Source organism: Lampetra planeri, chromosome 21 (assembly GCF_965212315.1).
Source record: "Lampetra planeri chromosome 21, kcLamPlan1.2.h2, whole genome shotgun sequence".
Lineage (NCBI taxonomy): Eukaryota > Metazoa > Chordata > Hyperoartia > Petromyzontiformes > Petromyzontidae > Lampetra > Lampetra planeri.
The window spans coordinates 8216478-8243684 of record NC_136127.1 but is presented as its reverse complement, the minus strand read 5'-3'; the positions used below and the strand labels follow the sequence as shown (position 1 = coordinate 8243684).

Genomic DNA, 27207 nt, shown 5'->3' with positions numbered 1-27207 from the left:
AATAGCGGGAGCGATCGGAGCAGATTTACCCCGAGAATGCGTGCAGCTCTTTGAGTCAATCTACTGCTGGATGAAGACCTCGATCACCATGCCGGTCTGGGTCGTGCAGGTTTCTTGCAACATACTTCACCACGCTGGTCAATGCGGTTCGGTGTTGTCGCACGAGAAAAAATTAACTAACACGACATTGGTCATTTGTTTATATCCGTTTAGAGCGACGCGCCGATGCAAATGATCAGCTCAATTAGCTCCACGCGTAACCGTGGATTTGCGCATCACGTGTGTGTCTATGTGGGGGGGGGGGTGGCCTCCCCGAGGTCAACTCAGCCTCAAAATGAGTTCTCGACCTGGGACGGTGTGTCAACGCGAGCACTGGGGAGACAAATGCGGCGTGCGTGTGGCTGGCCGCGCTACCTTACCCGTTGCGCGGCGATGGCCTTAATAGGTGCTCACTAACAGAGCTTTGCCCCTGGGTTCGCTCAGCCTTAAATGAGTATGCCTTGAACGGCGTGTAAACATCAGTGCTGCGGAGAGAGAGAGCGTGTTACGAGCCACGCCAGCCTTTGCCGCCCTTAATCGATGCCCATTCTAAGCACTTGCCCCAACAGTTTGTTCAATGTTATACGGGGGGGAGGGGGTCTCTTTTTCATTGCGGCTTACCAATGATGACCTGCGTTTATTCACGAAAACGTGAGTCTCAAGAGCTTGCTAAGGAGGGTCCTGCTACAACTGGTCACGTGTTGGCCACAGTGCCACAAAATGAGCAGTGCCCGGAGAAATTCCAGCGCGCATTCGAGAATAACTCTGGAAGCTCCGCACAGATGGATTCGATAAATATATATCCCCACATAGAGTAGTGACCATCAGCCATGGGGTCAATCCACTGCTGGATGAAGGCCCTCTCAAAAAAGCCGCCGATACCCTGGACGATCCTGCGATGTCATTGGAGTGATCCAACCTAAGGCACACGGCAAAAAAAAAACCCTCCACGATTTTCATCACTCGCGTCATCCCAAATCCATCGCTCCGTCTCCCTTTGCGTTCCGTCGCCCGGGCGCTCCTCGGCGTCCAGATCTTTTAACCGCCGGTGTTTCCAGACGTTGTTTTTTTCCCTTCATCCCCCCCCCCGCTCGCTCTCCTCGTTCTAATTTCACACTCAAGCAGGAACTACCAGCCCGCTCGCTCTTGGCCAGGCGGGCGGGTGGTGGGGGCGAGGTGGATTAACACGGTCCGCGTGCCGCCTGGGATGGAGATAACGGCTCCTGTGAATCCACAGAAGCGGCCGTGCGTGCTTTTTGATAAGCAATAAGAAATTCGCGGAAGTTCCCCGCAAGATGTTGCATATTTCTTTTTGTATCGTCGTCGACCTATTCTTTATTCTCTCCTTTTTGTAAGCAATGTCGCGGGCACGGGGCTTTCTTTTTAGTTTTTTTTTACATCTTCCAGGGCACAGCTGGGCGCGCCGATGGGATGCGTTCCCGTCTCAGATGCTTGTTCGGTGGAGGTTGCATTAGAAATAACGCGATTGCAATGGGGGGGGGGGGGATGGTTTGCGAACTGAACAAACGGCGTGGCGTCTGGTGGAGCTCTCCCGGCCACAGCAGCCTGAAAATACAAACGACCCGCATTTTGTTTTTTGACATGGGGTTTCAGATGTACGCACACGAAGTCGAACACGCTGCTGTAGTAGTAGCAGTAGGAGTAGTAACCACACCTTTCCCATGTCTGTGTCAGTCACGTGGATTGTTTTTGTTTGTTTGTTGTTTGTGACCATACTTTTCCACGCGCGTTAACAACAATACACGGTTGGCGAGTTGGTTGATGCCATCACTCGCCACTGAATCGGACTCAGGTTGGCGGGTTCGCATCACTGCCGTTGTGTGTGTGTTATATACTGTATATAATGGGGAGCGGTAGTGTAGTGGTTAGCGCACTGCACTACGAACTTGGCGACCCGGGTTCGATTCCCGCTCACGGCAAACACCAGTGACGATTATCTGAACCGGTCCTGGGCCTCCCCTAGGTCGACTCAGCCTCAAATGAGTACCTGGTGCGGTGTGTAAACATCGCCGCTAGGGAGACAAAGGCGGTCGGGCGTGGTGCTGGCCACCCACCCCCTCGTGTGCCGTTCTGGCCTTCATAGGTGCTCGCTAACAGCACTTGCCCTTACAGTCTGTTAAGGCTATACGGGGGATCTTTATACTGTATATATAGACGACTACATGTGCTAATGCATGGTTGTAGATAACCCGAAGAGATTGTGTGGTGGTGGTGGTTTATTATTGAAAACGTTGTTTGACAGTTTCAGATTTTATAGCCAGGCGCCCTAAAGATCAAAATGCGTTTGTGTGTTTTGTTGTTGTTGTGCTGAGTGCGATCCAATTGTAGATACCCCACCGATTTGTAGTGGTCGCGTGATTGTGCTCTTCTCGGCAAACCTATTTGGATACTGTGCTTGTGAAAGCCATGGTATCACATCTTACTGAGGAGAGAGTTAAACGATTGAATTACGTGGTGGGACTCGTGTTGAGGAGGCTTTGAAATAAGAGGTGTTTTTCTCTCTATATACACACAGTACTGTCATTTATCCTTATTTATGTTATTGGGGTGTCTATAAATGGGTCACTTTGTTTTAACTGATTCCGCTTTTATAATAGGGTGTTCCTGCCACACACAACATCAGGGTATCCAGCAAAAAAGAAATCTTTCTAAAAAGCCAGATTCTGCTGATGAGACCCAGAAGGTCGAAACCAGTCCAGAGTTTGCTTGCTTTAAACAAACTGCTTCATTTATAGCGATCTCTAAAGCGCGATTGACTAAAACCTATACATTCATCATTATCTTCAGCATCGCTGTGAACGTGATGATCATCGCAGTTGTATGATCCATTACCGCTCACGGCCAACGCCAGTGGCGATTATCTGAACCGGTCCTGGGCATCTTCTAGGTCGACTCAGTGTTAAAATGGAGAGACAAAGGCGGCCGGTCGTAGCGCAAGCAACACCAGCCCCGCGTGTGCCGTTCCGGCCTTCGTAGGCGCTCGCAAACAGCACTTGCCTCCAACAGTCCATTGAGTCTATGTATGTAAAGGATTCCCTAATGGTCGGCTATCGTACATTTATTACAGAGCCGTAATTACACCGTGCGTTCGTTTTGAACTGCGCGATTGACTATCGGCAGTAAAGATGAAGTGTTTGCCCCCCAAAAAAAACCCCAAAAAGATCGAGTGATCTGCAACAGCCCGTAGCAGATTCGTTCTCGACAACCACGCTCAGCATACACTTGGGGACTCTTACATCTCAACCAGTGGCGCAGCAACTGCACCATCAGCTCAGGGGGATGCGCCAATCGGTCACGTGGGGCTCCCAATACTGCTCTAATCAAAATTAAAAGAACGTAAACGTAAGTTATTTCATTAAAGAAACTAATTTGAAACCGTGTTTGAAAAATGTTTTCGTTCTTTTACGCTGTTGTTGAAAACATATCTCGTGGCGGTTGTCAAGGGGGCCCCAACTGGTAGCTTTAGCCACCATCAGGGGGGTGGGTGGCGGGGCAAGGCACCCCATGCCCCCCCACGCGCGTTGCGCTACCGACTGGCAGTGTGTGTCGCGCGTGGAGTCACGTGATAACATCTTTCCACGCTTGCACGCGCGTGCGTGCGCGTGTTAGTGTGCACAGCAGTATCAGCCTACGCGTATACTTGGTTCATTCAAACTGCTGTCTGTCATTCTTCAATAATGGATGGCGTGTTGTGCTCCCGTGGGTGCGATGGTTCGTCGACGAGACCTGCAATCCAGAGTTCGCCGGTTCGATCTCTCGCTCTGGCAGTTGAAAGAAGATTCGTGAACCCCACTCTCTCCTTTCGTGTGTAGTAAAGTATGGGTATTCCGACCTCTTCCAAAACGTTTGTTCACGGCGTGAAAGTGAATAGGCGAAAATAACCCACGGAGAAGCGTTCTTCGCTAGTTTTCAGATGGAGGGGGGCAACTTTCGCCGATAAGACATCATCGGTGCGAGGGCCGCCACACATTTGAAACCATTGGGGGTTTGACAGCGGCACGATGATGATGATGATGGGTGTGTGAATTGTTGAGGGGTCTGCACATTAGGGGGCCGCTCTAAAGGCCACCAGGGGCCGCCTGTGCCCCCCGCGGGGCCTCGCAATAAAGATAACTGTTATGGAGCGTCTCTCTAGCGGGGAGGCCCTTCCGTCAATTGTGGTGTGAGAGAACAGTTGCAGGGCTGCGCTTCTACCTCTGCGTTTTTAGCAATGACAAACATCCCGTATCATAATGCTCGTAAGTGAGCTGTGTGCGCAAATACAACCCCCCTTTGCGAATTGGAGACAATACAATGGTTGAATGTGGTGATTTAATTATCCTCTCCCACGGTTATACTGCAAATTGTACTCAAGGGTGACCTGTCATTATGGCGAAGGAGAAATGTCATAATAGTGCTCGTAAACTGTGAGCGCAAATACAATATCCCTTTGCGAAATGGAGGTAATACAGTGGTTGGATGTATATATTCACCTCGCCTCTCCCACGTTGTATCGCAAATTATACTCATGCGGATGACCTGCCATTATGGGAAAGGATGAATGTCAAATTAACCATCGTAGAGTTGTGCACTGGCCGTGTGTTCGAGGGCCGGTCTCATGAAAGGCGCAAAGGTCTTGTATCACAGAGATGCATCCGAGAGCCTATTCAATGACCGCATTATACCGAGTATTAGATGCTCAAAGAAAGTAACAAAAACAAATCAGCGCATCCCTCATTTATCCCTATGTGGCCTGAACAGGAAATGTATATAAGAGGTGAAGTTTCAGGCAATGTCCCTTCTTCATAGCACTTACATAGAGAGGCCAGAAAGGTAGGCTGGATAATGAGATACTCAAGAAAAGAACTGTAAGACGCAATCCGAATTACACCTTGCACGCTGTGAATAAAGCCACGAACCAACCTGATTATAAGACGCACCTGCATATGTTACTTTAAAACGCAGGACGAAGGGTTAGGACGGTGGGGGGGGGGTATTTGGGTTAAAGGTGGAGGGGTTACCAGCCCCTCGCACCCATCCAGGGCCCCCTTTGGCCGCTGTGATGGCTCCAAACGCCACGAGTTGAATGGCCAATCGATATTGGTCTTCCCTCCGTGGCGCTGCTCACCACATCGTTACCGTCCGGCACCACCGAGGAGGTATGGGGGGGAGGTGTTTTGCCCGGGGGGGAGGGAGGGGGGGGGGGGTCGTGGTGCGTCTTATAATCCGGATAATACGGTATCAGAGAGAGCTGCTGTGGCCCCTTTTCAATGAGCAAAGGGCGACAGCAGCAGCAGCAGGCACGGCTCCCCTGCAATGCTGAACTGAACCGCCTATGGGCGCTGACGATCGAGGCGGGCGGCGCATTCGCGTAACGAGTGTGGGGGGGAGCAAGGGGGGTGCCTTGCCCCCCCCCCCCACACCACCACCACCACCCTGGTGGCCAAAGATCCGAGTTAGGACCCCCGCATTGACAACCACTGTGATATGTATTTTCAACAACCGGTGTCAAAAAACCAAAAAAAAAGTTTGGGAACGACTCTTGACTTAAAGCTTTCGTGACTGCAGGAATTCATATTCTTTGCGTCTTTCGGTAAAGTCACGTCGATTGGTTCAAAGAAAATAAATATTTTTTTTTATTTTTTGTTATTTTCTTTGAACCCATCTACGTGACTTTACCGAAAGACCCACAGAATATGTGAATGATGTGATCAGGCAAGAGGAGCCACGAGATATAGAGCCTAGTTGCGACCATGTGAGACAAATCAACTATTAGGGCCCCTACATGGCCGATGTCTGCACCCCCTGAGCTGATAATGTCGTCACTACGCCACTGCACGAGTATGAAGTCAGTCGGATGAGTCTCCCTGTTGTCACCACAGCAGCAGCAGCAACAACAACAACAACACAGCCGCCATTCGCCACTAAGTTGCGTTGAAGTCTCCACGGCGCCTGTGCCAGGCCAGGTGCACTTTGAGGCCACGTGAAGTGTCGAAGGCTCGCTGACAACAGGCCACGGGAACAGACCCAGGTGCCCAGATGGTCGAGATGAATTGCAGATGCACACCACTAGCCTTGTAGCCTTAACAGACTGCTGGGATAATTGCTGTTAGCAGGTAGCATTTAAATTTCGATTTAAAGCTTTCGTGACTGCAGGGATTCATCTTCTTGGTTCTTTCGGTAAAGTCACGTAGAAGGGAAATAATAAAATAATAAAATTAAAACTTAATAAAATAATTCTCACTATGTTTCGGCCACAACGCAAGCAGCCGTCCTCAGATGAAGAACAGGTCTGTCGGGAAGACAGCGTCTAAATGAAACACCACCACGCTTGGAGCGTATATTTAAGCTGGGTTGGAGGGGGAAAAGCGCCTTGACAAAATAATTATTTTATTATGTTTTATTTTTATTATTTTATTATTTCCCTTCTACGTGATTTTACCGAAAGAACCAAGAAGAAGTAGCATTTAATGAAGGCCGGCACGGCACACAAAGCGGGTGGGTGGCCAACACCACGCCCGGCCACCTTTGTCTCCCGACTGGTCGACGTTTACAACACCGCACCGGGTACTCATTTGAGGCCGAGTCGACCGAGGTTGACCGACTCGTATGACCGTCAGCAACGAACGGAGTCTCACACACGTGTCGCATTGTGCGCGAGGCAGAACACGAAAATCGAACCTCTACGGGCGGCGAACAGCGACCGCAATTTTCCTGCTGATTTTTGGTTGTTGTTGTTATAATCGCTATCGACAGTGTCGGCGTTTAACGCGGCGAATGGTTGTGCTCATTATTTCGTGGCGTTTGTTGTGAGTGAGTGTGTGCGTGCGAAAGATTGCGAGCGGTGGTTGCAGTGGTTAGCGCACTGGAATAAGAAAACCGGCGGCCTCGGTTCGATTAATCGTAAGAAGCGGTCCGAGGTCGACTCAGACTTTAAAAAAAACTAACGATTACCCAGGTGCGGTGTGTAAACGTCGGCACTTGGGAAAAACAAAGGCGGTCGTGTGCGGTGACAATCGAACCACCTCCGTGAGTGGTGAGCTGTGCCAGCTTTTCATAGGTGCTGCTCGCTTAGGGCACTTGCCCCAACAAGCCCGTGGAGGCTACTCGGGAGAGATTTGTCTTTATTTGAAAATCTGAAATCAGAAGAAAAAAAAATTAACTCCTGAAACTCATCCCATATTGAGCTTGGATTAGAACAGCGTGTGAATGTGTGCTGTGGCACCTGAGTCAAGAATACATCATCCCCTCGACTGCAAGGCAGTGAAGTGCACTAGTGGGCACAGAGTCCACAGAGAGAGAGAGCCTCGGGCTGACATTATTGCGCAGTTGGGTGCATTGATGTTAAGGGCTTGAATTGCTCTTTAATTTAGGTTCCGTGAAAACAAACGCTTTGTGTTAAAGGAACCGTGTACGGCAATCGCCTCTGCTGCCCTAACGTTTTCCAGCCGGGTGGCCACTGCTTCCTAAGAGGCCACCAGTGTTTCACCACTGGCTTGCACGTTTATTGAACGCCATTGCTGAACACGAGCCCCCAAACGGCCGACGTGTCGAGCGGCCAGCAACAAGCAGCACTAACCAATGCATCCAAAATTTTACTTAAAACTTTCGCGACTGCAGGAATTCATATTCTCTGGTTCTTTTGGTAAAGTCACGTAGATGGAAAAAATACAATAAAAATTAAGTGAATAAAAATATCACGACGTTTCGATTGTGCTGCGATCGAAACGTCGTGATATTTTTATTCACTTTTTTTTCTATCTACGTGACTTTACCAATAGCATCCACTTTATTTACCATGCTAGTGGGAAGGCGGGGGGGGGTGATAGACCGATTCATTGAAATCGTGGACTGGTGCTTGAACCAGTGGCGTATTGGGTGGTTTGGCAAGGGCACTGGGGCAACGAATTTTGAAATGGGCACTCCCCACCCCTCTCCCATCTTCGTAGCCCAGATGCTAGGGCCCTTCTTGCCTGGTGGGCGCTCGGTGCCGTTGTAATGGCTGCACACTCGATTGCTATGCCACTGGGAAAGGGTCCCCCATAGATATGAACATTGTGAATCGGGAACATCACTTACCATATTGCTTTTTTTACTACTACTACTATTACATCCTGCCTTCTATCGTGCTTCTCATATACCTAAAATGCATCATAAATACGGCGTACGTGTAAAATATATCAGCCCGCTATTCATATATTAAAAGGTGTCCCTTTTAAAATGTGCATGAATAGGAGGGATTATGAGGATGTTTGCGCAGCAGGATGGGGACATCGCTCACGGATTCGTGTTTACGCATTTTTTTCACATCATGGCTCCCAACAACGGTGACGTTTTTTTTCACTTCTGGATTCTGCATCATCAACGTGAATAAATAATGAGCAACATTGTTAGGACTCAATGAATTACTCAACACGAAGCATCCAATCGCTAATAACCATCAATAAATAATATTGTCACCATCAATTAATCAACGTCATACTCATTAAGTCATCATCATCATAAATTATCATGGCAATTTTTTATTCATCGTTATAAATCATCATTCAACCAATCATCACGATTCTCATCAATGCATCATCAATCAATCGTCAAGATTATCATCATCATCCTCTCAATATAATCATCATATTGATCGAAATAAATCATCAATCGTCGTAATAATTCAATCGTCAATCACCACCATGAATAGTTCAAGTTTCAAATGTATTTTCTTTAACCAGGTGAGAATTCAATACACCAGGATAAGCCTCATTTGCAAGAGTGACCTTTTCGTGTAAATAATCCCGTATAGGGGAAGTGGACGGTTGGCCGTGGCACGCGTTTCTATCCCGTCTACTCGATTCATCCACCGAGGCAACGATCTCAGTGTTGGGCTCCTTGTAAGAGTTGAGCGAGTGAGTGTGTGTGAGTGTATGTATTGTGAGTGAGTGTGTATGTATTACGAGTGAGTGAGTGTATGTATTACGAGTGTGTGTGTGTGTATGTATTACGAGTGAGTGTGTGTGAGTGTATGTATTACGAGTGAGTGAGTGTGTATGTATTACGAGTGAGTGAGTGTGTATGTATTACGAGTGAGTGAGTGTATGTATTACGAGTGAGTGTGTGTGTGTATGTATTACGAGTGTGTGTGTGTATGTATTACGTTGCACTTCTATCGCACCGTACGTAGCCAACCGCGCAAATCGTATGTGCACAGGGGGAGGACAACCAACTGAACGCAAAGATCAGTTCTAAAGAAATGAGTTTTCAATCCAGATGATTTAAAAGTGCATAGCTTCCAGTGCCTTCCTAATATCGGAAAGGAAGAGCGTTCCATACCGCTGCAGAAGCGCATCTGAAAGCGCCACGCGATGCGGTGACCACCGTCTTTGCTCGATGGCGAGCAATCAAAAGACCACCGGAGTTCGCGTGATGGAGCAGCCAGTCCGCCGTGCCTAAGAGTGGACGTTCGTTCGACTCCACCGCCTGCCAATCGCACATTTAATGACGCCATCGAGAGCCCAGCCGTTGTTCAGAACAGCAGCGCGGTTGAAGGAAAAAAAAAAACGGATTAGCTCACTTGTCCTCTTGAAATTAAAACGGCACTTAAAGGCCAACGGCGCACCTGCCCTAATATGGGACATTTGCTAAGGGACCACGCGACAAGGGGCACGTTAGCAGTGACACCACTGGCTGCGTTTCAGCTCCTTTGGATGTTGTAATGTTACGCCCGGTGCGTCATCTCATTTTAGCCACATGTAGGATTTTTTTTTTACATCCCAAATTTATTCAGATTCTTTTGAGATGCTGCCACCGTGGTGTGATGGTTAGGACGCCTCGGTCCAACCAGCAGTATAAATTAATAATAAATTGGTACACCACAATTGCTCGGTGGAACTTTTGCTTTAATTCTCAGAGCTGACATTTATCCAAATTAAGCGGAACCCCAAAAAAACCACTGAATGTTTTGGGTTTTTCTTTTTTATGTGCAGCTATTAGTAGGCCAGGCCGAGTCCATCAGCTCACCGCACTTAAGAATCCAGTTTACTCGCGAGCTCTTCATAAACACCGAGATTCAAACCTCGGATCTCAACAGCGCCGGATCCCCTCTCTGAATGCTTGGCCGCCTCCTCGAGGATGAACCTTGGATATGACACAGAAATGCTGACATTAAACTAAACTCTTTTTTATTTTATCTTACTAGCTAAGGCCCACTTGAGCCACATTTGTCTTTTTCAAAAGCGACCTGGCTATCACAAATGATAGCTCAACGAAAGTGGCTTCTCATCACGTGGAAATGTATCGCAGCCAAATACTCTAAAGGCGTAATATTGATTATAAACGTGGAAGGAACGACCAGAGGACCCGGAGAAAATTCCCCACGACTACGGAGATAGAGAGAGACATGCAAACTCCAAATATACAGCAGGCGTCAGGGGTCGGAATTGAACCCACGGATTCCTGTATACCAGGCAAGGTAGTCAACATCTCACCACCGTGGTGCCCCATTCTGCCGCTGCTGCTGCTAACGCTGACCGAGGGAGTGTCTCATCTCTCTCCTCGTGCCAGATTAAGCTAGTGCGGGACCTGCAGCATATGTTATAAAGGGGCCATAACAAACTAAAAGAGTAAAGTAATTGTATGTTTTCATTTGCTATGCAGCCAGATAATACGACAAATCGCTAACCTTAAACACCCGGTCGTTCATAAAAGTTGAAGGCAGTATAGTACTATAGTAATAGAGCAAGTGCAGAATCACTGCACCGGAATTGATAGCTTGAAAGTATCTTCTTGGTTCTTTCGGTAAAGTCACGTAGAAGGGAAGTAATAAAATAATAAAAATAAAACATAATAAAATAATTCTCACGACGTTTCGGCTACAACACAAGCAGCCGTCTGAAGACGTTTCGGCTACAACGCAAGCAGCCGTCTGAAGACGGCTGCTTGCGTCGTCTGAAGACGGCTGCTTGCGTTGTAGCCGAAACGTCGTGAGAATTATTTTATTGTGTTTTATTTTTATTATTTTATTACTTCCCTTCTACGTGACTTTACCGAAAGAACCAAGAAGATGAATCCCTGCAGTCACGAAAGCTTTAAATCGAAATTTTATTATGTTTTATTTGTATTATTTTATTATTTCCCTTCTACATGACTTTACCGAAAGAATCAAGAAGATGAATCCCTGCAGTCACGAAAGCTTTAAATCGAAATTTTATTATGTTTTATTTTTATTATTTTATTATTTCCATTCCACGTGACTTTACCGAAAGAACCAAGAAGATGAATCCCTGCAGTCACGAAAGCTTTAAATCGAAGCTTGAAAGTATTTAGCGCGGGGCCCTTGACAGTGCGGTGCCCATAGCATATGTAGCTACTTTTGCTACTAGGATAATTCGGCACTGCCCCCCCCCTCCCCACAATATCCGAACGAGGTCTCATGTCTCCTGTTAATGGGCCCGCCTGTGGCTGCTGCCGCCAGGGGTGCAGGAGGAGGGTGACTGCGTGTCCGATGGAACGGAATGCGTGAAAAGTCGGCACGGTTTATTTTTGCTGAAGCTGCGCGCTCCGGCGTGTGTGTGCCGACTCCGGGCGCCTTGTTTACACGGCTCTCTGGCACATCAGACGGCCACCGCGCTTGTACATCGAAGGCGAATCGCTGTCACTTGCAGGAAAACAATCTGGGAGCTGGGAAATAAATGGATACATTTTCCACTATTTTTGTAGGGAAACGTTGAGCTTTTTGAAGGTCTGTGCATTCGCGCGTTTGATAAATCGATGGGCCAGTGCTGCGTTTGTTTGTTGCTCTCAGTTGTGGCTTTGTGGAGTCTCAAGCAGCAGCGACTAAACATTGTCTCTTCAACCTCTTTTTTTTTCTCTACTGCCGAACCAGCCCAGCCCGGCACGGGTCAGGAGGTGCCTGGTCGATTTTTTTAGTGGCAGAAATCGAGTCCTGCCACTGACGTCTCACGCAATGAACTGACGAAGGCGCGTGTCGATGATGACTTGTTTTTTGTCTGAAGAGGTGTCCTGTATTTGGGTGTTCTGACGTATCTGCTCGTGAGAGTTTTGCACACGTGAGGCCGTACACAGACCAACATCCACGCGTATGAGGCAGACACACTCTGAGCACTCCAAAGATGGATTCAGGAATGCAACGCTGTACTGCTAAACTGCTGACCACCTCTCAGTCTTAATTCTCCAGCACCGGTTACATGTGAAGGTAGTCTCACATTGCCAAGTACTCAACCAAGGCCCTCTGGGAACCTGAGATCCGGGGAGATCACGAGATCGTTGTGCGTTCACAGTGATTAATTCATCGTCATGTTTTTTTTTTACAAACTCGAAGGCTTTTCTTCTGTTATTTAAATTGGGATTCTGTCAAAACTAATGGCACTTCAGATGCCATTAGCCTGAATATATTACTTCCGTGAACAATTATAGGCACTTATAGATTTTGGGCTCATGGTTACATAAAGAGGTTCTCAAGTGTGATGCGATGGGGGTGTAATGGCGTTTATTTTTAAGATCTAAGTTTCCGTGATGTATCTTCACGTCACCGTCCGGCTGCGCGCTTAAAGATGTTAAAATGGAAATCGGCGGAGTAACAATTTGGTTAACGCCACGCAGCCCAACCGTGCGATGTAAGCGATCGCAGCAAATAGCAGGCACAATCTGTTCTCCTGTAACGCTGTGTGTGTTCGTGACGCGAATTGGATATAACGCGATGAATGTATTAGCAAATGCATTTTTTATAACGCGGATGCGAATTGAGATTTAACGCGATCGAGTGAACGAAACTCCATCACGCGAGTAGCTATAAGCGGTTGTACGGCTGCCTCGGCCGAAGCATCACACAAGGCATTGGGATGCTGCTGGATGCTTCTAGATGCTACCCACGTGACTCAGCCTTTGTTCAGCCCTGCGTACACATCTCCCGTTTTATCGCGGACTGTGCTTTGCCCCCTTCATTTTACATTATTTATTATAACGCAATTTTTCCACAATGCGGTGTTCTTTGAGCACGCGACTACTACCACGTTATAGGAGAACAGAGACCGTACATTCTGCTGAGATGGCAATTGGGACGAGTGTCAACTGCAATGGGAACTGAACAATTTTCCAGGTGTATGTATTATTTTTTGTCGGGATGCTGCCGTGGGGTGACCGTTAACCCACTGGACTTGCAGTCCCAGAAGTTATCGGTGCTATCTTTCAGTGCGGCAGTTTCCTTAACCCCCCGCTTCTTCCCTATTGTAAATGGGTTCGCCCAAGCCTTGATTTTTTTCACGTAATATTTTATTTGACCTCCGACCTCCATCCCTCCTAGGCGGAGGGGGGGGGGGAGTGGGGGTATATTTTCTGGATTTCGACCCCGGACAGCTACAGGCTGAAATTAATCCGTGGATCCTAACCCATGTGTGTTGCGTGCAGTTGAAAAAAGTGTGGGTAACTCCCAGCCTCCAAGACGAAAAGCCAAATACCCTCTAGGGTAACTCTCCAGATCTGTCTCTATTGGAGGCCCTCCTGGCAGCAGTCGCTTAAGCAAGAAATTGCGGGGCTACACCTTTTTACCTTGCACTTTCTCATCTGTATTTGTTAATCGACGTCACGCTGAGTTTATCCCGTTTCGTGTGAGCTACCCCGGAGATGAAATCCATCGTTAACTGACAAAGCGTGCCAGCATCTGCCTGCACATAAACCCTTGCTGTCCATTGTCCCCTCTCTCTCTCTCTGGGTATACAGCAGCCACCGCGTCCGAGAGCGAGCAACGTTGTTGTGAGTTCACGGACGAGGCGGTGGGGGGGGGGCGGGTGGGAAAACGTGGAAATGTAAATCATTCAATTAAGCCGCGTGGCGGAGAGCCGACAGCACGGTGAGAGGACAGCTCGAGTCCCCCCCCCTTGAGCATTGCAGGGTTTCAAAACAATCTCGTTCTTATTCCGGCGCTTTCTTTCATTAATGTCAGGGAAAGAAGGATGCCGGCCGGCGTAATTGCGTTCTCATTCATGTTTTGTGTCTTCCGAGGACAGCCGCTGCCTCTGCCCCCGCCCCACCATCCACACACCCGCCCCCCCTCCCCGCGCCAGGAGCGATATTGAGACGAGGCGTTACGTCTTCTCTCGCTTCAAAACATAGCGCCACTCTCCTGGTCCCCAGGTGATGGAAAGAGCGCCGGCTTGCACCGAGGGGACGAGCTATGTGCATTGCGCGTGTGCCGTCTCTCCGGCACGGCAGGACACGTCTGCTCAACGCGCGTGCGTGCGCGCGTGCGCGTGCGAGAAGTTTTCGTTTGTAAACATCAGAGCATTTATTTAGACTGGAGGAATCCGATGAGCTTATGAAGCTCTTTTTTCACAGATGTCCAGTGTAGGTGTCGTGTAAGAGGACGGGAAGCACCCACGCTTTACCCTCCGCCGCACGTGACCCACCGTTCGACTCGCTCTGGAGTGACCCGTTCACACTGCTCGGTGCGCCATGCAGCAGAGGCAGAGGTCGCAAACAGGTTTTGATTCCTTACCCGTACCCGGCCGTACCAGGGTCGTACCCGTACCCGGCCGCACCAGGGTTGCAAATGGGTACCCGTGCCCGTACCCGTACCCGGCCGGGTACGGGTACCCGTTCCCTACCCGTACCCTACCTGAAACAAGTGACAAACGGTTACTCACCAGTGACTCACAAACGGCTACCCGTATATCGGGTAGGGTACGGGTATCGGGTACCCGGTTGCGACCTCTGAGCAGAGGCGCGGAAGGGATTTTAAGAAAGTCAACAATTGTTCCAGCTGCCACGCTGGGAGATGGAATCGAACTGTCCATTAGGGGCAAATTAGCAACGGCTTAGAGACAAAATCACCCTGAAATGGATCCGATCCCATCGCATCTCAGAAGCTCAGCAAGGTTGAGCTTGGCTAGTGCCTGGATGGGTGGCCACCATTCCCCAGAGACAGGTGTCATTATCGGCGTTGTGGGACCCTAAAAGAGATCAGTGCAGCAGGCAAAAACAATTGTTGTTCTGTTCTACCTTCACCAGCGTGGTGCCGTACGGTCAGATCATCTCTTGCCGCCATGCGTGCCAGGTGTGAGAGAGGCCCTCATCCAGCAGTGGAGTAATAAAGCAAACGGGCCTTGCATTGTGCTGCTCGAAACGTACGAATAAAAACCGCGCGATGTGGTGGAAACAAACGCCCAGAAGTGAAAACGACCGACGGTTCGCAGCATCGTTTCCAATGGGGGCCTTGCACGGAGCCGCCACTCCGAATGATCGCCTATTGAGTTCCAGGCTTAAATAGAAGGCATCTACTTCCATAATTTACCTTCGTGAGTTGTTTTTTTTAGGGGTGGGGAGCAAATGGAGGCGGTGGGGGGGTGTATGAGTGAAACGGTGCCTCTTTCAAAAATGATCCCCATCGGCCACTTCGCTGGAAATGCCTGGAGAGGCGCCTGGCAAGCTTCGCCCGACGTGAGCGTGCACGGTGTGTGCTTGCTGCGCACGTGTGTGTGGGTGTGTGGGTGCGTGTGTGGGTGGGTGGGTGCGTGTGTGCGTGCGTGGGTGCGTGGGTAGGTTCGTGCGTGGGTGGGTGCGTGGGTGGGTGGGTGCGTGCGTGGGTGCGTAGGTGGGTGCGTGGGTGGGGGCGTGGGTGGGTGCGTACGTGCGTGGGTGGGTGCTTGGGTGGGTGCTTGGGTGGGTGCTTGGGTGGGTGCGTGGGTGGGTGCGTGGGTGGGTGCGTTGGTGGGTGCGTTGGTGCGTGGGTGTGTGCGTGTGTGGGTGCGTGTGTGGGTGCGTGGGTGTACCTGTGGACTGGGCAGCGGTGTTGGGGTGCAGCGGTGGGCGCGCTGCCCTACAAACCTACAAACCTACGAACCTACGAACCCGACGGCCCGAGGTTCGACCAACCGCTCTCATGGGGCCAACATTGGTGACAATGAACCGGTGCTGGGCTTTTCCCCTAGGTCGACTCGGCCTTAAACGGGTGTCAGGTGCGGCGTGGTAAAACGTCGTCGTTGGAGAGACAAAGGCGGCTGGGAGTGGTGCCGATCACTCATCCACTTCGTGTGCCGTGCCGGCCTGCATAGGTGCTCGATAACAGCACTTGCTCCAAAAGTTCGTTCAGGCTATACGGTGGATCTTTGTCTTGTACCCGTGGGTGTGTGTGTCCATGTGCAGTATCGTGGGGAGTGGTCGTGCCGTGGCTCAGTGCACCGTACTGCCAAACCCAGCGACCCGGGTTCGATTCCCACTCGCAGGGCCAACGAATACCTGAGCCGATCATGGGCTTCCCCTTGGTCAACTCGGCCTCAAATGAGTACCTTGGCCCGATGTGTGCGACCATCAGCGAGACAAAGGCAGCCGCGTGCGGTGCTGACCTCATCATTTGAGGTTCCGTGTCGACCCTCAGTGGGTGCTCGCTAACAGCCCCGGCAGCGTACAACGTCTTTGTGCACGTGTTTAGGTGATGCATCGTGATGTAAGATGTAATTGCAAGCGGTGTTCATTCGTGACTTTTGCATCGCACACACGTTTTCAATGTCAAGGCTCGTGGAAATCACTAACATTTTTTCCATTTGGTAAAGGGACTGCATATTTTTTGCCAAATTCAAAGCCTTTGTAAACAGTAAGTGATCATGTTGACAACTTTTGCATGTTTATGCGTTTTTCGGGTTGCTGCCACGACTCGGATTTTAGTGTTGAACTACGCGCGTGTTTGTGCGCTTATGTGTGCATACAATGTGTAGATCTGTTAGGTGTGTGTTTACATGTGTGTAGGTGCGTGTATGTGTGTGTAGTGGGGAGCGGTAATGTAGCGGTCAGCGCGCTGCGCTATGAACCCGACGATCTGGGTTCAATTCCCGCTCACGGTCAACACCGGTGACGAATATCTGAACCGGTCCTGGGCCTCCCCTAGGTCGACTCAACCTCAAATTAGGTCGACTCAGCCTGAAATTAGTACCTGATGTGATGTGTAAACATCACCACTAGGGAGACAAAGGCAGCCGAGCATGGGGCTGGCCACCCCCCCCCACCCCCTTGTGTACCGTGCCGTTCTTCAAAAGGTGCTCGCTAAATGTTCTTGTGCCAACAGTCTGTGAAGGCCACACGGTTTCTCTTTTTCTTTGTGAGCCTGAGCGGTAAAGAAGCATTAGGGACAATTTATTTAAGGACGCCAGTGGATAAAGAGTTCAAGTCTTTTTTTTAGGGAAGAACAATTCGGTCAGACCCTGCTGTCTTTTTGGATTTACCCGATCGATACTCACCGCTTCCCTGAGTGAAGACGTACTTTGTTTTATCTCTTTTATTTTTTATAGACTTATTCTCTGCTCGCCGCCCACCCCTCCACCGCGAACAAGTGAGCCACTTTCTCCGCGCTGGTTCTGGCCCAATACTCAGCCAGACGTCGCTTCCCCTTTGATGGAAAAGTCCCGATTTCCATCGACGCCCGTCGGTAGCCGCGACAGTTGGCGCAAAACAGCTTTAAGAGAAAAATAAATAAACCAAATTGACGTTCTCCACGCTCGAATATTTCAAATCGCAGCAGCGTTTCTACGATTTGTTGTTGTTGTTTTCGTCAGCCTGCAATTTCCCGCTGCTGGTCAAAGGTCTCTCCCCCTGTTCTCTTCTACTCCTTCCTTTCCCCAGCTGATCGTGTCCGGTAGTGGCCTCCATCTCTTCTGCTGCCTCTCCTTTGCTTCGCTCCCCTACCCCCCTCTCTCCCAGTCGCCACTCTGGAATTGCTTCTGTCTAAAACGACGAAACTATTTTTTTTATTTTACCAGGTAAGGCCCACTGAGCTATGTAGCTCTTTTTCAGAAGCGGCCTGGGCCACAAATGGACACCTCAACGAAGTGGCTGATCACCGGTAAATTTACAACAGCAGCCAAATACTCCGAATGCACGACGTTGATTCTAAATGTGGAGGGAAAAACTGGAGGACCCGGAGGAAAAATCCAAAGTGGCTACGGGGAGAGAGAGAGACACCGCAAACTCCCAATATACAGGCGACAGGGTCGGGATTACACGCATGATCTCCTGTATACGAGGCAAGGTAGTTAACATCTCGCCACCGTGGTGCTCCTCTCATAAGTCGTTGTAATGATGTGCATGCCTTGCATATAATTACAGGAACAGGGTAGATGTGCAGCTCTTTTGGTCAATCCACTGCTGGATTATGGCCTTCGACGCCAAATGGATCATGTTGGTTATTTTACCACACTTTGCCGTGCTGGTGAGTTTGGGTTGATACTCCTTGGTTCTTTCTGTAAAGTCACGAAAGAACCAAAGAGTATGGATTCCTGCAGTCACGAAAGCTTCAAATCAAGATTTTAGTTTCGGTTGGTGAAGGCTGGGAGCATAGACGTGGGAAGAAAGAAGTACAGAACAACAACGGAGTTTGATGCGTTCGTCCCTAACGCCGACATCATAGCATTAGAACACAGTGCAATAGTAAATAAATGTAACACATTCATCAATAATGCTGTGTGGCCTCAAAATAAAGCTTAAATATATATCAAATGGGCAACATTTAAAAAACAAATGGCCCTCCGTCAAAGCCCAATTGTGCTTGTGCATCACTGCCAGCGTAGCACCGCCATGCAATTAGTTCAACGGAAAGTATTTAAATCGTGGTGAAAAAGTTGGAAACGAGTTTCGAAATCTCAGGACAACGACCGCTGCCCACCCCCCCCCCCCCCCCCCCCATGAGAATGCTCGTGGAGCAATTGCCCCAAGCGCGTCACAGCCGTCGCGTTTCTCGATCGGCACGGCGGCGGGAGCGGGGGACCTCCGCTGGCGCGCCGCGGTTTTGCGCGGCCCACCGGCCCGGGAGGGGGGGGGGGCCGCTTCACCGGCGCGTTCGTCACCCAGGCGGGGAATCCTTCAGCCGCACCACCTCTACATAACAAAAGGCTCAGTCCCATTTATATGCACCTTCACATCAGCCGCACCTTAACAACTCTTGGAACCATATTCTTAGGTTTTTTCGGTAAAGTCACGTAGGTAAAACATCAAAATTAATGAAAATAAAATAAAATAAAAAACAAAAATCACGAATTTGTTTTTTATTTAATTTTATTTTCATTAATTTTGATGTTTTACCTACGTGACTTTACCGAAAAAACCTAAGAATATGATTCCTTGCAGTCACGAAAGCTTCAAATCTAGAACTCTTGGAACCTCCGAGTTCAACCCATCTACACAACAAAGGCTCATTCCTAACAGTGTGCTTCAGCCGCACCGAACCTCACAATAATAATATCAAGGGCCTACTTGGCTCCTCCCACCCTCAACCAGTATATATACAAGGACTGTTTTCTTGGAATTTCTCTTACTTGATACAGCTATCGTGCTGTGACGGTTCCACCTGAAGACGGAAGCTTGTGTTGCCTCCGAAACGTCGTGATTTTTATTTTATTTTACTTTTATTAATTTACAAATTTTACCTACGTGACTTTACCGAAAAACCCTAAGAATATGAATAGGGAATCCTTCCTCGAGGAAATAAACAAGAGATGCGCTGTGGGCTCCGAGCCCGGTGACCGTATCGCCGCATCAGCGGAGGGTGCACGCGACTCTCCCGAGGTTGGATTATTAGCGAGCCCCGCGCTCGTCTGTCAGCAGCCACGTGGTGACGAGATCCTGGCGGCGGTAGTGGCGCGTTTTTCTTTTTTTGCCGCTCGTTGCCTCGGAGGTGTTTTGCGGTTCGTACTCCCCGCGGTCACCCTGGTTAGTGGCCGCGAGTGCGGTTAACGGTGAAACTAAGCGTTTTTCTTTCTCGTGTCCGCTTCACGGTGGCCGTTACAAATCGCGTGAGGTTATTTCAGATATGTCTCCGGAGACACGCGTGTTGATGTCGCGAGGCAAATGTGGCAAATTTTGAAAATGACACCGTAGAGTAATACTCGAGTTGAGTTCATAACCACACGGTGACATCGCCTCCCACTGGCCGACTATACCTGTCTGTGAAACATCGCGTATTCACGATCGCCTCGGCCTACATCGGTCGTTCCCAACCCTTTGTGTCTCGTATCCTGCCCACCTGGCCTATCAATCGTCCACGGACCCCGACCGGCATATGCTGCGAATCATTAAACACATTGATTGTTAAATGTGAAATTAATGTGAAAAGCGAGAGTGAGCGAGGTGAGAGACCGATAGCACTAACAGAGTGCTTGGAAGGCAAAAAGCGATCAAGCACAGAGTTTCGCCAAATCCAATAAAATAATTCGACAGCCTTCTCGTTGATGTGGTGCATACACCACGCGGCACTCCTCAGTAGCCCCGAGTGACCATCGCCGCTACACGATTTGTCTCGCGTACCCCCCCCCACCTCCCCATCCCTACAAATACCCCCAAGAGGACGCACACCACAGGTTTGGTAACCACGGTGCCATATAATTGCCGCGTAAAAAAAAAACTATAAACAAAATGTGACATACTGCCTGCATGAGATTATGATTGTCATGGTAAAATCACGCGGGATAACACCCGCACAACGATGCGCAAGCTTCAGGTCAGAAAACCACCGCATTCCTCTCTCAAGCACTGCCACGCGTCTTCTGCGTTGGCAACAGCCCCACAGAAGGCGAGCTGTTTTAGTTAGGGTGCCGCGGTGGCGAGATGTTAGCTACCTCGCCGTGTATGCAGAAGGTCGTGGGTTCTATCCCGACCCTGACGCCCGCTGTATATTTGGAGTTTGCGTGTCTTTCTCCCCGTGGTCACCTGGATATTTCTCCAGGTCCTCGGGTATCCCCCCCCACCTCCACATTTAGAAACGTGCATCTAGAGTATTTGTCCGTGATACATTTCCACGTGATAAGGCACTTCGTTGAGCTATCATTTGTTGCCAGGTCGCTTCTGAATAAAAAATATTCAAAAATATATTTTTTAAAAACACGTTTTAATGAAATGTACTGTCCGAGCTGCCCATCCCCCTGCCCCCATCGCCCCTCCCCTCCTTCCACATCCCCCGCCCCTGGGCGTGGCTCCCCGTGGCTTGCCGTGACGTAAGGGACCACGTGGTGATTTACAGGCAACGTCAGTTGAGCGTCGACAATTAGGGCCGTTAACGTGGACAATTAGAGCCGTAAAAAATATCGTTTAAAAATACATATTTTAAATTTTCAATGATAGAATATAGTATTGTCATCAGTATTACACACCTATACCAAGTTTGCAGTCGATACATTGGGAATACGGTTGAAATTGAGTTACAAGATTTTAGGATACGACAATACATACAGTAAGTTAAATAAAATAGTGTAAAAAGTTAAAAAATGTGTTTTGGAATTTTTATGATAGAATATCGTGTTGTCATCAGTATGACATACCTATACGAAGTTTGCAGTCGATAGCACGTTGAAAAGTGTGTAAAAATTGAGTTACAAGATTTCTTTTTTGAGGATACAACAGACGAAGTGAGTTAAATAAAAGCGTGTAAAAAGGACCTTACGTGGTAAAAATAAATAAAAAGAATTGTCGCGACGAATGGACGACGATGTTTTATCTCTCTCTGGACGCCATCAGTACACGCGGCAGAACCTTTTTAAAGGAACGGCTTTGGGTCGTCGTTTGATTTATTTCTGTCCTATCTCTGTAAACACTTGCGCAGCGCTCTAAAGCCCTATTTTCCAGGGTTTTGTGCGAAAACAGCGCCCAGATTTTTCGATTTAAAGCTTTCGTGACTGCAGGGATTCATCTTCTTGGTTCTTTCGGTAAAGTCACGTAGAATGGAAATAATAAAATAATAAAAATAAAACATAATAAAATAAAGTCACGTAGAATGGAAATAATAAAGTAATAAAAATAAAACATAATAAAATAATGTTTTATTTTTTATTATTTTATTATTTCCATTCTACGTGACTTTACCGAAAGAACCAAGAAGAAGGGCCCAGATTGTCCAAGGATTCCGACGCGCGGCACGGAGATTGCGTGGCCACAGCCCGTCTCGAGTTACCGGCGCCTACCGACGTCTTCCGTACGGAGCCGTGCGTGCGAGAAGGCCCACGTGTTGGAGAAGAAAGCGGGGGGGGGGGGGCAGGCAACCGGCCTCATGTAGAAATAAAGCTACGATCCGTGTTGCTTGTTTTTTTTCGTTTTCTTTATTTTTCTGCTGTAATTTTACAACCGCTTGCCGGGTCTGGTGTGTGCGCACAGTGTGCGTGAATCGGTTATTAGGGGTAACTAGATGTCCTCAAGGACGGTACGTAGGAAAGTAAGCCGCAACAATGTAGGATTATTACGGACAGGCACACCCTTGTATTCTCATGGGAGTGCCTGATTCCAATTTTGCCAAGAAATGTGCATCACGTATTCATGATCGAATAATGAAAAATCTACCAAATTATAATAAAAACATTTCAATAGTTCCGACCTGCAATTGGCGTTCCGGAAAAAAAAAAAAACCCCCATCGAGGTGAGAAATGAAGCCCTGCGTATACGAATGCGCAGCGTCGAAAATTTCGGGCGTCGTGCCGAACAGCACGAGGTCACGACCCCAGGAGCACGCCCCAGAGAGAGCGGCGTGGCACAGCCGAGCGACGCGTCAAACCCCCGGCACGCTGCGCTATGATGTTTACCACATTATAGGGCTGATGATTACCATGGTGGTGAAAGGCCTTTATTGTTTTAGTGTTGGTCGATAGGCCGTGCTCCGAGTGTAATGGTACACCTTTCCACCTAATGCAGACAAAAAGGCCCTTTCAGCTGAATGGCAGTAATCCGATTCTGTCCCGAGATGGAAATGCGACGTCGATGTCCACACTGGAGGCGTGTATGTTGAACTTCTTTTGCACCGTACGCAGCCAACTATGGTAATCTGACCTAAACTATTTATTTTAACCAGGTGAGGCCCACTGAGCTCTATCCCGTAGCTCTGTTTTTTCAGAAGGGAACGTGGCCACAAATGATAGCTCAACGAAACGGGCTTATCGCGTGGAAATTGATAGCGGCCAAATTATCTAAATTGACGTTGATTCTAAAAGTGGAGGGGGGAAAAAAGCCGGAGGACCTGGAGAAATGTTCGCGTGACCACAGCGAGAGAGGGAGACATGCAGACTCCAAATACACAAGTGCCGCCGTCGGGATCAAACGCGCGACCTCCTGCATACCATTCATAATCAACGTTTTTGGGTTAGATCGCGTTATTTATAAACGTGTCGTAACCCTCCACCACCCGACACGGCCAATCAGCAAAAAAGTGTCACGTTGACAAAAGACAAATAGTTCACTACTTTATCCCACCGGTGTGTTGAAGCGTGAAACCACAACATTTACAATTTTTGAGTACGACGTTTCGCTGGTCATTGCATCCAGCATCATCGGGCAATTCGCCAGAGGCGGTTGACATTTCGCCACCTCGACACCCCCAGGAGGAGCCACGGCTCAGGCACAACCCTCGAGATGCCAAACCGCGAGTCTCCGGTGACTCGCGCCGGTGACCCGGCAGTAGAGCGAGCCGGCTCGCGCAACCGAAATGCCACCGGTTGTGGTGGGGGCGTCGCTTGACTCGATCAATCATCCCTCTGGGGTTCATAAAATTAGTACAGCTTTGTGGAGAAAGTCAAGAGTGGTTAGACCCCCACCCCCCACCACCACCCCACTGCCATGGAAATGTTGAATATCTCGTGTGAGCCAGACATCACTTTGGCTTTTATTATTACCGACGCTTTGATTTCACTCCCGTGGTGGTGAGGTCGCCAATTCGATTCGATCTCCCGGCACGCCAGTTTGAAACCACGGATAAAGACGCCGCCGCGTCCAGTGGAATGGTCAGCGCACTGCACTTGCAATCCAGAGGTCACCGGCTCGATCTCCCGGCGCGGCAAAATGCCACGAAGGGCAAGCTTCTTGGAATTCCCCCCCTCCCCCCCCATGCCTACACATCAGTAATAAACGGGTAGACCACGGTTAACGCGGTGAGGTGTAGTGTGCGGGTAACTTTCCTGCCTCTTACGAGACATCTGGCCAGCATGCAGAAACGCACGCCAAAAATACCGCCAAGAGGGAGGGGAGGTCCTTCCGTCAGCAGTGTCATGAGCAGAGCAATTGCAGGGTTGCACCTTTAGTTTTTTCTGCTGCTGTGCGCACAGACACACACCGCACGGCTGATTTAGAAGCGTTCACCCGGTATTTTAGCGGGGAGTTGCCGGGGAAGGTAATTGGCAACGCTAGTGCCGTCTACCACTGTGAATTCCTCACAAGACAGATTTTTATCAAAATCCATAACGTACCATTTACGCGCGAGTCTCGTGGTGCGTCTACTCTGCTGTGCTCTGCGCGCCGCTGTTTTACGTTGTTGCCGTGTACACGGTTGTGCTCGTCTGTTTTGAGCATTCCTTAAACGGGAACCCGCGGGTTTTCGAGGTGCAAACGTACAAGGGGAGGGAACCGACGTTTTCGTCTTCTTTTCTTGTGTGTTATAATTTTTTACTCAATTTTCCGTCGCACGGCACACACTTCCAACGGTAGACATACCATATTCTTAGATTTGAAGCTTTCGTGACTGCAAGGATTCTTATTCTTAGTTTTTTTCGGTAAAGTCACGAAGGTAAAACAATTTTAATTAATAAAAGAAACGTCGTGATTTTTATTTTTTATTTTATTTTAATTTTACTTTTATTACTTTTTATTTTTTACCGAAAAAACCTAAGAATATGAATCCTTGCAGTCACGAAAGCTTCAAATCTAGAGGTAGACCTACCGCACGGCGTTACAGGTCCTCCAGCGTCCTCGTGTGCAGAGCACACAAGGTTGGCCGTTTTAACTTCGGATTCCTACGGGACTGACACCCATTTTTTTTCAGAGAATTCACTTTTTTGAGATTTTTATTACCAATTGCAATGCGTCTGATTTGTTTTTATTCGTTATCGGACTTATGCCTTAGGGTGAATGCGATGTTCTTTTTACTGAAACGCCTACGGTCAGGTCGAATGTTTACGCGACGAAATCGACCTGTCCTGCAAAAATAAAAGTAACACGAGAGAGACTTCCTCACAGAGGAAATTAATTAAATAAGTCACCTTCCATTCGGTTATCTCCACACATCAAAATGATCATTCAGCCTTGCGGCAAAAAATGGCTTTCCAGATTTATGTCGAGCCGGCCAAAGCATTTGCTTCAACTGCGAACTCTGAGACCGGTTTCGCCTTCTTGAGGCTCGTCTGCAGTCCGACTGCGGCGTCGAACGATTGGGAAAACAATTGGAAATGATATCGGAGAACAACAACGGCACGAACATGAGTGAGGACATCGTAACGAGCTATGGGAGCGCGGAGGCAACAGTCGTTTTATTGAGTTTAACAAACGAGTCACTTCCATCGGCTTCGATTGCCAACAAGATAACTGGGATAAATTTTGCCAACAAGATAACTGGGATAAATTTTGCCAACAAGATAACTGGGATAAATTTTGCCAACAAGATAACTGGGATAAATTTTGCCAACAAGATAACTGGGATAAATTTTGCCAACAAGATAACTGGGATACATTTTGCCAACAAGATAACTGGGATACATTTTGCCAACAAGATAATCGGGATAAATTTTGCCAACAAGATAACTGGGATAAATTTTGCCAACAAGATAACTGGGATAAATTTTGCCAACAAGATAACTGGGATAAATTTTGCCAACAAGATAACTGGAATAAATTTTGCCAACAAGATAACTGGGATAAATTTTGCCAACAAGATAACTGGGATAAATTTTGCCAACAAGATAACTGGGATAAATTTTGCCAACAAGATAACTGGGATAAATTTTGCCAACAAGATAACTGGGATAAATTTTGCCAACAAGATAACTGGCTTGAATTTTGATTTAAAGCTTTTTGTGACTGAAACGTCGTGAGAATTTTATTATTTTTATGTTATTTTATTGTTTCCCTTCTACGTGACTTTACAGATAGAACCAAGAATACGGGATAGGCTTAAATATAAACGCATTTTACGTTAATATATATATTCTGTCTCTGCTCTGAGGGACGGTCATTGACTGAAATTTCGCTTAACTTAAAAAATAAAACCTTTAAGGGACAATGTTATTGATCAATGTGTTGCGTTTGTATGTAAACTCAAGACTCCAATGGATGAATGCCCCCCCCCCCCCACGCCTTCCATGTGATATCCGTTGTTTTTTTTACCATACTTCACCACCCTGGTCAGTGCAGATTGGCGGATTAGGGGGAATTTAACCCAGGACTGGTTCTGATATCGCTCGCCACGTATGTAAGCCGTAGCCGGGAGCTGAAATGATTTCAATGTTTCATTATTATTATTTTCCACGCAGTCGTTGCTGACCAGGCTGGGTTCATCCGCACCACCGCATAGTTCCCCGGAGAAACCGGCTTCAATGACGAGAGGCGGCTGCCTGGATGCGAGTCCGGGGATTTCAGCGCTGCTAAAACTCGCCGCTCCCACCGCAATCATCGGCTCCCCCGGGGTCAGCCCGGGGTCGTCTCTTAACCGTGAAATATAAAACGTGACCACGAGAGAGGCGCCGCCCGCCACACGGTTACCGCCGCGACGATAACCGCGCAGTCGTGAGCGCACCGCTGACGTTGACGTGGGCACGGCGGAGTGGTCAGGCACGCAACGCACGCACGGTCGGTGACGAAGGGCAAGAGGGGGGGGCACCGTTGCAGAGGATTCGCGGTTTCGAGCCACGTTAAAAATAATAATAATGCACTATGAGACATCTCCTTTACCAGTGTCAAAAATAGTAGTAGGTTTTTACCCTTTCAACTGGTACAAAAACTGACACCTTTATACAAGGCATCATGTTTGCAATAACCGCAACACAAGCAGTCAAAATGCAAACAAAAAGAAACAACTCTGATAATGGTAATGATATGCACTGTCCTTGAAGTTGATTGGTCCACACCCGAGACAGCTTTCCTTAGAGCCTAGTCTCCATTGGTGTTGGACCAGATGACGCCAAAATGCAAACATGATGCCTTGTATAAAGGTGTCAGTTTTGTACCAGTTTAAAGGGTAAAAACCTACTACAATAATAATGCAATTTATAACGCGCGCAAATTTGCGGACGTAATGGCCGCAACTCAGAGGCGCGGAGCCAAGCTCAGAGTCGCTCGAAAGCACGTGGTTGTAGAGGTGAGTTTTTAAGTGTCTCTTGAAGGAGGCGATTGAGGTGATGCTGCGAATATGCAAAGTCCCATTAGCAGCAGCCACACTTT

The 27207-nt window shown here is 48.4% G+C and overlaps 1 protein-coding gene across 3 annotated transcripts in view; it reads left to right on the top strand.

Annotated features, from left to right (window-relative positions):
• LOC144724628 (calcitonin gene-related peptide type 1 receptor-like) overlaps positions 1-27207 on the top strand; it is a 153840-nt gene that overhangs the window by 11838 nt on the left and 114795 nt on the right. The gene's annotated exons all lie outside the window — the stretch shown is intronic.